The following is a 13,952-nucleotide window of genomic DNA, read 5'->3' on the forward strand; positions in this document are numbered from 1 at the left end:
CAATGATGTGATGAAAAGAACATTGCCGGCAGTAGTGCAGGGATGAGCAGTGTAGGTTTCTAAATTACTACTCATTCCCATACTACTACTGGAAGAGCAGTGATCTCAATCATAAAGGTGAATCAGGAACAGCATGAATGGTATACGTTGCCCCTGAGCTATCCTCATGAGAGTTTGAGAGGCGAAGCCTGATTAAAGCAGCAGCAGGCAAATAATCCAAACACCGCCCAGGTATATCCTGGAGCGGCTGAGCACTGTGGACCCACAGAACCAGCAGCAGCACGAGAGAAGCTGAGAGACAGAGGTGAACGCCGGGTGGCCAGCGTGACGAGAAGTGGAGCAACCGCTGCTGGCACATAGTCACAATGACCGTCCCGCTTGGTGGTGTGAGCACAGCAGACCTGTGGTGGGCCTGGAGACCAAGAACTAACACTGAGACCAGGCGTGTTGGGAGGAACAAATCTCTGGTCGGCATACATGCATGGAGGCTGCAGAGACATGCAGATAGCAGGTAAGAGAAGCCAAGAGACTGTAGAGACCATAGAGACTGGGAAGCAAGACCAGGGGAGGACACCCAGAAGCAAGGCCAAGCCCCATGAACCAGCCCCGCACTCAAGGTGGTATCAGGGTGGTTCAGGGAAGGGGAGGCCATAGCAACAAAACAAAGTGGTTGCTGATGTCGGTTATGGGACTCTGAGAAACCTGAAATAGCAGACATGGCCTGGGCTGCAAGAGTTGTTGAACATAGAGCATCAAGGCTTCCTAGAGCGCCCTATGAGAGACATTTTGAAAACAAATGCCGAAATGCAGTCTAGAAGATTCAACTTCATTAAAGAGAGATTAAAAACCAACAACCAAAGTGGTGGAGAAGGGGTACAAGAAAGACCCCTATCTATATGCGAGAGTTGGCGGTCGAGACCGAGTTACCCGAGAGTCGTACTGGTACTGTCTATATTCTCTTGCTGGACGGTGTTTGGATTATTTGCCTGCTGCTGCTTTAATCAGGCTCTGCCTTTCAAAGCTACTAATGCAACTCTTGGTGCGAATCACTGGCGCGAGAGTTGGCGGTTGAGTTAGACCGAGTCACCCGAGAGTCGTACTGGTCCTGTGTATATTCTCTTGCTGGGCGGTGTTTGGATTATTTGCCTGCTGCTTCTTTAATCAGGCTTTACCTCTCAAAGCTACTAATTGAACTCTTGGCACAAAGCGCCGGTGCGAGAGTTGGCGGTCGAGTTAGGCCGAGTTACCCGACAGTCGTACTTGTCCTGTGTATACTCTCTTGCTGGACGGTGTTTGGGTTAATTGCCTGCTGCTGCTTTATTCAGGCTCTGCCTCTCAAATCTACTAATTCAACTCTTGGTGTGAAGCGACAGCGCGAGAGTTGGCGGTCGAGATAGACCGAGTTGAACCGAGGCTGAACGAGGTTAAATCTATGTCGGAACTGGGTCCCAGAACGCACAACCAATGGAAAAGAAAACTGCCAAATAGCGAGAGGGGATCTTCCTTAACTTCGGAATCACTGTTGCAACAATGCACATATAAGGACCCTGCGATGACGCCTCTACTTTGCCAGTGCATACATTCAGAGGTGAGCGAATCTTTGCATGTTTCCTTTGTGCAGACTGTTGAACATTCTTGAGAAAAAGACCTTGGTGGTAAGCGGCCGAAACAAGAGGATGCAGAGATATCTGCCCTCTTATGGGGCTCCAGTATCATTGTGAACCAAGAGCCCGAATCACCCATTAGCCTCTGTAGCCTGTGCAACCCGAGCTCCAAACACAGTCAAAATCAAGGCGTGTTCCTTGATACGGAATCTGAGCCCGTGAACCCTGCTGCTTAAGCGCTGATTCGTAGACAACTGGGCAGCACTGCTGGCGTTACAAATACGCCTCTTGCTAAAGGAATTGGAAGTCAAATCCCATCCTGCAAAGCAAACTCTCAGTGCCAATTGGATGATGATATACTCATCGGCAAAAGAGAAACAAACACCTTAATGAATGAATTAAGAGGACCTCTTAAATTTCACATATTTGGAACAAGGCTTGAACATCTTTGCACAACGTTCTGCATGCACATCTATCATTGGATATCGCTGAGATTACTAATCTCATGCATGAAACCGAAAAATGAAAGCTTGTGTTGGGTTCAGTCGAGACTATGAAAGCAACAAAAGATATAACAGTGGAAGACAGCATTGGCAATTCAAACATGATGACACAACGGAAACAAAAAATAGTACAGATTGGTAGTTCTTCCTCTCACCTCTATACCAAGATTTCATTGACTGAAATGCCGCCTTTGGCGACTTCAGAAGAAAGTCAACATGCTAAAGACAATTGCAGTGAAATCCCTATTGCCTTGTGTCCCAGTGATGCCAGCTCACCACGCTCAGCTAATTTTGAGACCTTCCAGAATAATTTGCGAGATATTCCATCCGGTAGCAAAATAAACACATGCAGAGAACATAATATCGACTTTGCATAAAAAAAGAAGTGAAAACTCATCATTTGGCCACATCAGTGATGGAACTTTTCTAAATGCATTGAGATTGTGATGAGGGACGTCCGTTGATGTCTGTTGTAGATAATTGATATTAAAACAGTTATCTTTTGCCTACTACCAAAGTTGTTTAAATTATTGATGTTTGCATAATTTCCACATCCACCATCCATCTCTAGGGTATTGCTACCTCATCTTAAAGGGCTGGGAGCACCAGTTGACTGCACTTGGATTTCCCTTGCAGAATCACACCTGAATAGTCTGCCTAAATAGGCCTACAGGAAATGTTCATGGCAACCAAGAAGGCTTTTCTTATCAAATGTGTTGCCGGTATTTTTGCATGTGAAGCATAATCTATCTTACTTTTTATCTTCTCCCTGACATCTTTATGTTGGCAGGGGGACATTTTTCTCATGTCTTGCTTTAAGTTGCAAACACGCATGCAAAGCCGTTTTGTGTCAGTGTTTAAAAATCTGTTTCATGTGAAAGGGACCTTTGAATTTCTTCTTCCTTTGTGAATTAAAATGCTGCTTTTCCTTTGGTAATTCCAGGTAGGCTTTTTTCACATGGACCTCCAGTTCCGTTGGTTTGAGGCCTTTGATTACACCCTACAGTTATCCCTAAAGGGATTTATCAAAAGAGTAGGTGGAGACTCTGTATAGGGATTTAGGCAAATATACAAGACAGCAATTGTTCTGTGTATATTATATGGGCTTGAGACCATCCTGGAAAAACTCGCGGGATGGCTTGATATCTTGGAGGGGAAGATTCTCAGGTCACTCCTGGGACTGTCTACGGTGGTCTCTGTGGCAGCAATAAGAATGGAGTTGGGCCTCACTTCACTACATACTTTCAGAAAAGTAAGGTGCAGTAAGATGGAGCCAAGTATAAAGAATGAGGCAGAGTTATTGGGCTCTCCTAGAATACTTTCGGTTTTTGAGGCACACACGAGTTTCCGTAAAGGCAATTGGGCCGCCAAAGACCTAGCTATGTCCATGCAAGCTCACTTGGAAAACATTGGGTTGGCCTCATTTGACCTCGACGACTTTGGAAATCACACATATAAAATTCAAGGCAAAGTCACATTTGTGGGATAGAGCCAGATTGATCGACTCTCTTCACACAAAAAAAGCGTTATGGTGCGTTTGCAAAACAGAGCTCTGAATATCAAAAGCCGCGCAGCTACTTAACTAAGCTGTGCCCTCTCCACTATTACTGATGTTTGAATACCTCGGTGCATAGCAGGGGGTGCCTAAAGACATGAGATTATGCAGGCTGTGTAGAAATAGCGTTGAGAACAGTAGAATGTCTTAACAGTATGTGATAAGTGTATTGACCTGTATACAAAGGGGTATGCTCGCTTTTGGTCACCATCTGGGTCGATCCGATCTGATCAGTTCTGGTCCCCAATCATGGCAGCGGAATCATTGATTATTACGTCCACAACCATGCATGTTTGGGAGAAGATTCAGCCTTGCTTACTACGTAAGACCCTGGTATAGGGCACACGACTATTAAAATGAATTTGACTAGTTCAGGGGGTTGAGCGGGTATTGGTCTACTGAGTATGAGTAATACGAACGTGGCTTGAGATGTTGAATGTTATGTGATCTGCTTATATAGATGTTGTATTTACTTGTGTAATTATAGTATTGTGGTGTTGTTTTCTTGCAATCATCATGATGATGGAATTTGTTTAGAACCAATTTATTCGAAATTTCCAATAAACAATTAACAAGGTACAAAGAGAAACAACAACTTACACAACAATACCTAAGCCCCCCACCCCAAGTATAAAACACGATACATAATTAATCAATTGAAACCCACCCCCAAAAAGCAACTACAATGTAATGAACATAACTAATAAGAGGGACAGGGGGTATATACAATGTAGAGCTTCACAGTAATCAATTATCAGTAGATGTATATATACTATGATGATGGAATTTTGATAATTTCAACGAAATGTTAACTGCATTTTTTATTTTTCTATTCAAAAGGCTTGTTTTTAGCCATATTCGTTTAAAACAAAACATGTGCTACATGTAAGAACTTTTAGGTTAAAGGGGGCACAGAGACATCCACTGGCACCCCCTCGCTCCAGCACCTCACTTCTCAACTGACACACACACAGAGCACTCACTGGGAATCGCACATCAGCATTCCACGACACAGCATTTCACAGGCATCCCAGCAACTCACATGCTCACAGCATAGGGAGAGGAGCACGTTATACAACAACCAGCCTCTCGGCTAAAGGGTGGGTCCGTTGAAGGCTCAACTATCTATACCTTAGCAGAGAGCCTGCTTTGGACACCCAGGCATTCGGCGGTCGTGCCGGGACTGCTGACAGTCTAAGAAAAGCAACCTTCAGGTCCCCAGCGTTAGAAGTGGTGGGATCTTGTGACGAGTAGGCGGGCTTCCAGTTACTCTGAATGGGCCAGAGAAAAATAAAGCGAGCCCTGTAGCAGCGGCCTGTGTTATTTGCAGCTTCTGAACATGCGCTTTAATGGAACGCATGTCCCCTGGAGATGGGTTTACTGCCGGAGTTTTCATTTCTGCGGCTGGCTTCCTAAACAGAAATGAGGCGCGGAGAGGTTTCATAAAATGCCGGGAAGGGGACAGCACCGAGCACCCGATCACTTACTGGGATATCCTGGGTGGGAGGGGGTGGGGGGAGAGGCAGGTCACCATTTACTTTATCCCAGTGACTTCATTCGCAGGGACAGGCTCACAGTGTGATAGAGTGGGGGTCACTGGGGGGAACCGGAACTGAAGGGGGGCTTTTCTGCAGGTGTCGGAGTTTACTCAAGGGCCATGAAGAACACGGGATTCTGTAAGCAACATTCCGCAATTGCACGTAGCGCTAAGAAGCCATGCCCAAAAAAATGTGAGCTATTAAGTATAAGCACTGATCATATACCGTTCACAGCCAGCGACTGATAACTATGTAACTGATACGAGTGGTGCTAGAAGCCACGGAGTAGTTACACACAACACAGGCCATTAGGGCCGGGGGTCACTCCAGCAGCTCTCATGAAAGGCACACACCAAAGCACACGCTGAAACCGGAAGCAAAAAGTGCTTGGACGCCCGAGGGTTTAAGCACTATACAAAAATCAAAACACAAAGAGACGAACGCCTCGTGTGCTCCTACTCCACTTTCAGCAGCGCAGAAACGCTTTAACCCCCGGCCCCATTCAAGGGTGCGTGTTTCCAGCGGCCCCAAATTCAGACCCCTCAATGGCGCTGTTGACAGCGCAGGGGAAGGAATGCCGGCTCTCGGGTTACAACAAAAGCCCATGATATCACCCTCTACTCGCCGGCACGGGCTCTGCCTGCAGGGGGCGGGCACTGGGAGCGGGGGGGGGGGGGGGGGGGGGGCGTTTCCACGGGCACTAATGAAAGCTGCCTGGAGAAAGTGGGCTGGGATTCTTGCAGGACGGTTTTGAAGTTTCAGCAGGACCCCCGAGCAGGCAGCGCCGAAGGCTCGGGAGCCGAGAAGGTCTATATTTAAAGCTTGCCAGCTAGAAGCTGGAGGAAGAGACACCGGCCGCGCTGCTCCAAGTAAGTGCACGAAGTCCACGGAAAGCGCTTGATTCAAACAACGTTCATTTAATGAGGTGGCTGCTTGTGCAACATAATGGGGGTGTTGTTCATATTTAAAGTCTCACTTTATTTTATTGTGACCATTTAATCTTGATCGAGGTTCGCCTTATTCATAATCATAACTTGCATTTCACGTAGCGCCTTCGCAGTAGACTGGCTTCGCAGCGCTGTAAATAATAGGCGTCAATATTATCCAGCACACTTAAACTATGGCAACTCTGTATCTTTCATGTTTCGCGTTGGTGTCAGGGGTGGATGGAAAAGTCCACAGCGCAGTCTTTACTGACGGGCTGCAAGTCTGTATATTCAATTGATGTATGCCTAATGCAGGAGGCGATAAGGAAGAGATGCGCTTTAGCGGTTTTGTTATTGTTCCCAAATGTGGGTCCTAATCCCGGCTTCCCCACTTGAACGGCATTGTGTGATCCTGTGCAAATGACTTGGTCTCTCTGGTCCTCAATTCTAGCTAAGTCATGTTGATTGCATGCGTATTGCTTAATGCCCCTTCTCAGATCGCTGATGGTGGAGGGGGCGGGGGGGGGCAGATGAGCAGTGGGGGCAGGAGCTAACAATGTCACGGGCGGGGCAAAGGAGAGTTTATGGCCATTGCAGAAAAGGAAGGGCGTTGCTCATGCGATTACTCCCATGTTCTCAAGTCACCCCCTCGACCTGTATCAAGCGCCCCGTGTTATTCCCTACACAAACTACATACACACCCATTAACACTCTAGTCTAGGACCTCGTTAACAGGCTAGTGGTAGCCTTAAAAAACATTAGCGCTTTGAAGCGGCCTGGCAGCAATGCAAAATCTATACATCAGGACATGGCAGAGGTGGTTGTGCGGTGGGTTTCTGAAGCAGGAGGTGGTGTTTTCCTCCTGGGACAGACAGGAAAAGGACAGACAACGCATGGATGTCCGCATATATTACATAGAGCCCACCAAACGAATGGTGTCTTGGGGCATTAGTAACAGGTGCCCTTGCTACCCAACTAATTGCTATTTTGTTTAATTTATCTCAGAAGGAGTGCAGCGTGAACATTCGTGTTGGGATTTGTAACCATGAACTTCAGGTCTCCCTTCGTCCCTCAGACACACATACGCGCACAAACACATATCTCGTAACAAGTGCATTAACCGACTGAGCTATCTAACAGCAAAATAGTAGCTATTGGAGGGGAGATATGGCACTGGGCGCGCGCAAACATGCACGCGCAAACGCACACCCTCAAACTCAACTGGTCTGTAAGTTACACACATATCCAGCAGCAGGCGTTCGACCGACTGAGCTGGATGTTCCTGTTAAAAATTTTACTGCACATCTTGTCTAGCCTAGCAAACATGTCTTCGAAAACATGGGACGTTCCTGGTGTTGCAGCCGTTGCGGTGTGCTGTTCTCACTCTAGTGGCGCACCGTGTGTGTTTGTGGAACGCGTTAGTGAGTTAAGCGCTCGCACACTGCAGCTATGTCAGCATAAAAACACGGGATAGGGGGGCGAGAGGGAGCCCTGCCTTTCATCATCTCTTCTGGAGACGTGGGGCAGATGTTTGAACGGCGCGCACAATATGTTAAGTTCATGTCTCAGGTTTAACTCCCCTCCCCCGTCCCTGTGTGAGTTGGCAGTGAGCTCATGCAGCCGAAGCTGCACGGCTTTCTTTCTTCTGCCCGGAGGGGGGGGAGCAGCTCGCAGGTTCGAGAGGTTCAGGCTCAGTCCAAGCGGGGGCCCCCGACCTGACCCACACTGGCCACATTCCGTCCTAGGTCGCCCACCGCCAGCCTCCGAAGAGCACTCGCCCAGTTTAAGCGCAGCGCTGCTCCTCGGCGCGCCCAGAGTTGGGAACATCTCTGAAAAATGTGTCTAGGAATCCAACAAGAACGTGGAAAGCGTGAGGGGTTTTAACGTTAAGGCCCACATTCTGTGCTCCTGGGCTGGACCTGGAGAGAGCTAACTGCGAGCGCGAGTGGGCGAGTGAGCGAAGGATGCTCGCGAGGGAGGGTGTGAATGAGTGAGTGGGCTGAGCAGGAGACCCAGGTGGGTAGGGAGGGGGTGAACTGCGGGACATGCAAGCACCTGACTGAATGTATGATTAAGTGAACTCGTGAGCATGTTAGTGGGCGCTCGAGTTAGCTTGGTGAACCTTTGAGTGCGCGCCAATGAGGGAATGAGTCGCATATTCATGCAATATGTGCGAGTAAGTGTGCGTGTGTGTGGGAGCAACTGAGTGAGGCGAGTGCGCGAGTGAAGGCAGTGAGTGGGGGGGGTTGCGTTTGTATGGTGAGTGGGTGAGTACCTGTAGTGAGTGCATTTGTCAAGTCAGTTAAGCGATGCATGTTTGAAGTGGTGAGTGCATGGGTTGGAGAGTATGTAGATGAGAATACCAACGTGCATTTGATAAAGCTGGGGGATGTCTTTATGCGTGATCGCACGTGTGATTGTGCGTGAATAAATGAGTATTTGATAGAGTGATTGAGTGGGTCTGTGAATGAGTGGATGGTGAGTCATTCAGTGGTTGGGTGTATGATGCTGTCTATACGTGCAAGTAAATGCGTATGTAAAGTTTGTGAGCTGAGAGAGCAAGTAAAGGTTCTGATTACTTCTCGGTGATCTCATTGCTTCCACTCTTCCTTATCACAGAACTGTCTTCATGAGGACCCCTCGCCTTCATAGAGTCAGCACTGTGACGAGGAAGAGGGGCGTGGAGGGAATGTGATTTTGCGAGTGAATGACGGGGTGACAAAGTGAGACTAAACCGCGCTCACGCTTTGCTGTCAGGCCCCAGACAGTGTTCCGCTCCTAGCAATAGACCACACCCCTGGTATAATTGAGAAACCCAGCTGTGCCCCTCGCTTTATTATTCCCTTCTTTCTTAATTAAGCTTGACATGGAAGCTGAATCGGCAGGCGGGGGTCGGGGCAGCCATTTTTGCAAAGCTTTACGTGGCATTGCCGACCACAAGTCACGACGCCTGGCCTGGCAATGAACAGGCTTCATTCCAGGAAACATTTTGTAACCTGCCCTAGTCATAAAGATTTTGCAAATAAAAACTTGAAGCACTAGGTAAACGATTTGTTTAGGCAAACGTCGTTTTCCTCTAAGCATTTACCATACTGTACTTTCCGAGGTTGGTTTTATGGAAATATAAAACGTATTTGTTCTTCTTAACAGTTTGTTAATGTTAAAGGACATTTGTACCCTGCACTATCACCACCGAAGTGGTCCCTTGGCGCTCTGGCGGGTCTGAAAAGGGAAGGAGGTGGGTTGAGTTAGTAGGATCGACCTGGGTAAAAAGTGCAAGAGAGCTGTGACATGCTGTTGGCAGCTTCAGTTCAGTTGACACTGTTTGCTGAGTGTAGGTGTGCTTTCCGATTGGTAGCCGTTGTGTTCTGTTGTGCCAGGCTATGTGTGGTTTGTTTTGTTGTTGCGGTGTAGGGAAGTGCATGCGGTTTGGTGTGCTTTAGGAGGTGTGGTTGTGTTTGGTTAGAGTTTGATAGGTATATGCAAATACCTGGCCCCATATTTGGTCTTGTTTAGGGTTTAAAAGGACATATGAGTCATGATTAAAAGGCCTGTACTTGTAGGATGCAGAGAACATGCCCGCTCAGAAGTCCCTCTGGACTACACTCAAAACCTTAAAGGTGACCGTTGCCACGCACTGACATTCCCAACACAGTAGGGGGCACCTCATAGGTGTTCATCATTGCATCTGCTGCTCGCAAGCAGAATACGGCCACGTTGGCAAGACTGAATGTTGATATCAAACAGGCAGATATGGTGCGCAGTGCAAACGTCTGCCCTGTCTGACTCAAGCACTGTACTTATCTAATGCACTTTAGTGGTAGCCGGTGAATTTTTTAATTGGAGATGCGTTAATATTTCCCACAAGAATGCCAGAGTGACCAAGCGTAGCCAGGGAGCACAAACTAACAAGGGGTGATTTGGGGTATGCTCCAAACATTTTTGAATAATGGGTAAAAATGGTGCATTCTACAGCAAACGTTATGTGAAAAATTGGGTAAAAAGCCAGACAGTTTGTAACTGGTTTTGTAGGGTAACTCCATTTAAAAAATCCAATAGATGCAAGTCACCAACAGTGCACACAAGCACTGCCCAATGCATTTTCATGATGCCCTTGCCCACAATATATGCCAGCAGTAACACCATTTTTTTGTACGCTGGCTGTGCCTATTATTACTAATTATTATTATTATGATTATTACTATTGTATTTATTGAGTGCAGAGTTAGCTTTGGGAAGCAACTGAATTTTAACAACCATAGGGGGAAGAACACAGTGAGGGAAGCAGAGAAAAAGGAGCAGGGGCTAACAGAGGAGGGTGGGCAATTGGCAGCATGGCGTGAAGACAGTGGGGAGCAGATAACACAGTCCTAGGTAGGGTGGGGAGCGCAGGGCGTGTGCACCTAGGTGTTAAGGAGGAGCGATTCCTTGAAGAGGAAGGTCTTGAGGTCTTTCCTAAACTGTAGAAGTGATGGGACAAGTCTGATGTTGACGGGGAGGAGGTTCCAGAGTCTTGGAGCGTAGACAGAGAAAGCCTGTCTTCTGGTTCTTTCCTTCATGCACTGTCGTAATTCAAGCCTGCACATCCCCTTACTTCTGGTGGATTGCAGGCCTTCGGAGATGTTTCTCAGTGAGGTAGCTTGGGGATTTCGGGATGACAACCTTGTAGATGATGCAACCGGATTTGAAGATGATACAGGCTTGCAGTGGGAGCCAGTGCAGTTCGATGCGGGTCAGGATGATGTGGTCAAATTTGCAGTCGTTTAATGAGTCTTGCTGCAGCATACAGGACACATTTCAGGGGTGTCAGCATAGTCACCAGAAAGGCCTTCCAAAAGGACATTGCCACCATCCAGCTGGTAGACGACCAATGCTTGGACAGAGGATCTGATGTAAATAATGGCAATTGTAATTAATGAATATGTATTCTATTTTGGACATTTTACTTTATATTATATATTTTTGTGCTATAATCAGCCTCAGAGGAAGAGCTAGGCAAGCTCGAAACACGTGTCAGGCTGTTGATACCTTCAAAATAAATACCATTTGGAAGTTAACTTTGGCACCTTTTTGGCGCAGCGCTACTGGGACTCTTATGTCTTAACTGTTAATTGTCTGTGGAAGCATTTGGTAGTATACCCACACCCCCCAGGAACCTGCTGCCTCTAGGGCAAATCATAACTCTGGGTACAAGCGCTGTGGATAACTTTGACTTTCCCTGCCACTCGCCTTTTCGCCTTTCTCTCGATAGTGGGAATGGGCTTTTGGGAGAGAGGGGTGGAACACTCTTTCAGGGAGCCTACCTGATGTTAAGATGGGCACATGGTCTAGTTCTGGGTCCTCCCCGCCTGAACAGGTCCAAACAGGAATTGCCCTTCTCTTTGTCTGCCCTTCACTTCGGATGCCCGATGAGAGACGGCCTTGATCTAAGAGTTAAGAGAAGAAAGGAAGAGGCAGGGATAATGTGGATGTGTCTTGGCCACGCGACCTAGATCAACTTGCAACTGCTCCCTAACTGCAAAGGAAAAGAGGCCAGAGGACTGCTTAAGTAGGGAAAAAGGACAGCAAAACAAGATGGCACCAACAGATTAAAACTGATTGACAGGTGGGTGGAGCTTAGGAGGCCACGTGACCTAGATCCACTTGCACGTGTTCACCAACTGCTAAGGAAAAGAGACTAGATGGCAAGTTATACAGGGGAAAAGGGTGGCAAAACAAGAAGGCAGAAAAAGATTAGCAGTGATTGACAGGAGGGTGGGGCTTAGGCCACGAGACCTAGATTCACATGCACCGGCTCACCAACTGCCCATACATTTCCATGCACCAAAATATGCCAGTATCCGCCCTATTAAAACATACTTATGTTTGCTTCACGCATAATGCCATTAATGACACTAGAGGAAAACATGTCCATGCTGGTTCTGCCAATATATGGCAGTATCGCTATGTAAGGACATACTCTTGCTGGCTTTGCCTTTAGAAATGGTATGCCACAATAAGAAATCATGTCCAGACTGTCTGCACAATGTAGGCCAGACTAGACACATAATAACACTTATTATGTCTGCTTTATCAAAGGTGGCCAGTGACAAATGACATGTCACTGTAAGAAATAGCTAGACTGGCTGCACTAAAATGTTAGTCTAGCCATGTAATATCATTTATCATGCTTAATTTATCATTGATACAAAGGAAAAAATTCAAAGCCACTGTAAGAAATAGCTAGACTGACTGCACCAACATGCCTGTCTAGCCACAAAATAACACTTATCATGCTTGCTTTATCATAGATGTCCAATAAAACATATGTCACGCCACAGTAAGACTGGCTAGGCTGGCTGCACCAAAATTCCAATTTAACCACATAACACATATAATGCTTACTTGATCATAGATGCCCAGTAAACATGTCATGCCACAGTAAGAAATAAAAGGCTAGACTAGCTACCCCAAAATGGCAATCTGGTCACATAATGCCATATATCATGCTTGGCTTATCATGGATGCCCAGTAAAAAAAAAAAAAGGGCTAGACTGGCATATAGCTGCATTCAGTCTAGCCACTTAATAACACTAATCGTGCTTGTTAGGTCATAGATGTCCAGTAAAAAAAGTCATGCCACAGTTAGAAATTGCTAGACTGCCTGCACCAAAATGCCAGTCTAGCCAGGTAATAACCCTTATCATGCTTGCTTTATCATATATGCTCAGTAAAAAAAATGTCATGCCACAGTAAGAAAAAGCGAGACTGGCTTCACCAAAATGTAATTCCTAAGACATGTCCTACATGCTGCAGCACGACTCATGAAAGGAGTGCCCAAATTCGACCACGCCACCCTGACAATCATCAAACTGCATTGCCTACCTCTGCAAGCACATATCACCTTCAAATCCTGCTGCATCATCTACAAGGCTGTCACCCTCAAGTCCCTGAGCTACTTCACTGAGAAGCTCAGCATCTCTGTAGACCTACGATTCATTGGAATCGGACATGTGCAGACGTGAATTCTGCCAGTGCAAGAAGAAAAGAACCAGAGGACAGGCCTTCTCTGTCTTCCGCCAGACTCTGGAGCATCCTCCCCATCAACATGAGACTAGCCCTTCACTTCTTCATTGCAGGAAGTAGCACAAGACCCTCTCTTCAAGGACAGGTTCCTTTCTAACACCTAGGTCCATACACCCTCCACTCCCACCTAACCTGCGACTAAGCAATCTGATCCCCACTGTTTCCTCGCCCGGTTGATTGTAGATCCCTGCGTGCCAAATTGCCCATCGCCCCCCAAAGCCCCTTGTTAGCTGCCTGCTGCCTTGTATCCCTTGTAACCCTGCTTCCCTCACTGTGTACTTAACCCCCTATGTCTTGTAAAGCACCCTTGCTTCCTGAAGGTAGGTGCACACCCAATAACTACCCATATACTAATAATATGAATGTAATACCATAGCATGGGTCCCTTAGTGGGAAGGGGGTTAGGCTCAGGGGAGAGCAGGAAGCAAGGAGGGGCACCCTTGCCTTCAGTCGCCGGTGCAGATACAGCATCTGGGATATTGGTTGGCAGTGCAGACATATTTGGTGGGGTAAGGGGTCAACAGAGGATCACCCTGTCAAGTGGTGATTCTGCTGTGCTTCTCTGGTGACTTCCCAGCATGCACTTTTTTGACATAAGTATTGAGCGCATTCTTTTATAAATTAGATTTAGAAAGAAGTATCTCCAGCCAGCCTACATCTGGCAGACCCCATTCATGAAGCGATTGGTGGCTTTTGTTATGAAGGCCCCACCGAACATGGTCTCCGCGTGCAGTGTGAACTCTGTGCGGGCGGGGTCAGTC

The 13,952-nt window shown here is 47.0% G+C and overlaps 1 protein-coding gene across 1 annotated transcript in view; it reads left to right on the top strand.

The window, feature by feature from the left end:
- Positions 1-5,946: 5,946 nt before the first annotated feature.
- The window catches only part of LOXL2 (lysyl oxidase like 2), a 361,884-nt gene continuing 353,878 nt past the window's right edge, over positions 5,947-13,952 (top strand). The window contains exon 1 of the mRNA XM_069617615.1: positions 5,947-6,069. The gene's annotated coding sequence lies outside the window, so the exon portion shown is untranslated. The remainder of the gene's footprint in view (positions 6,070-13,952) is intronic.

The sequence above is a fragment of the Ambystoma mexicanum genome, chromosome 10 (assembly GCF_040938575.1).
Source record: "Ambystoma mexicanum isolate Mex_15411 chromosome 10, UKY_AmexF1_1, whole genome shotgun sequence".
NCBI lineage: Eukaryota > Metazoa > Chordata > Amphibia > Caudata > Ambystomatidae > Ambystoma > Ambystoma mexicanum.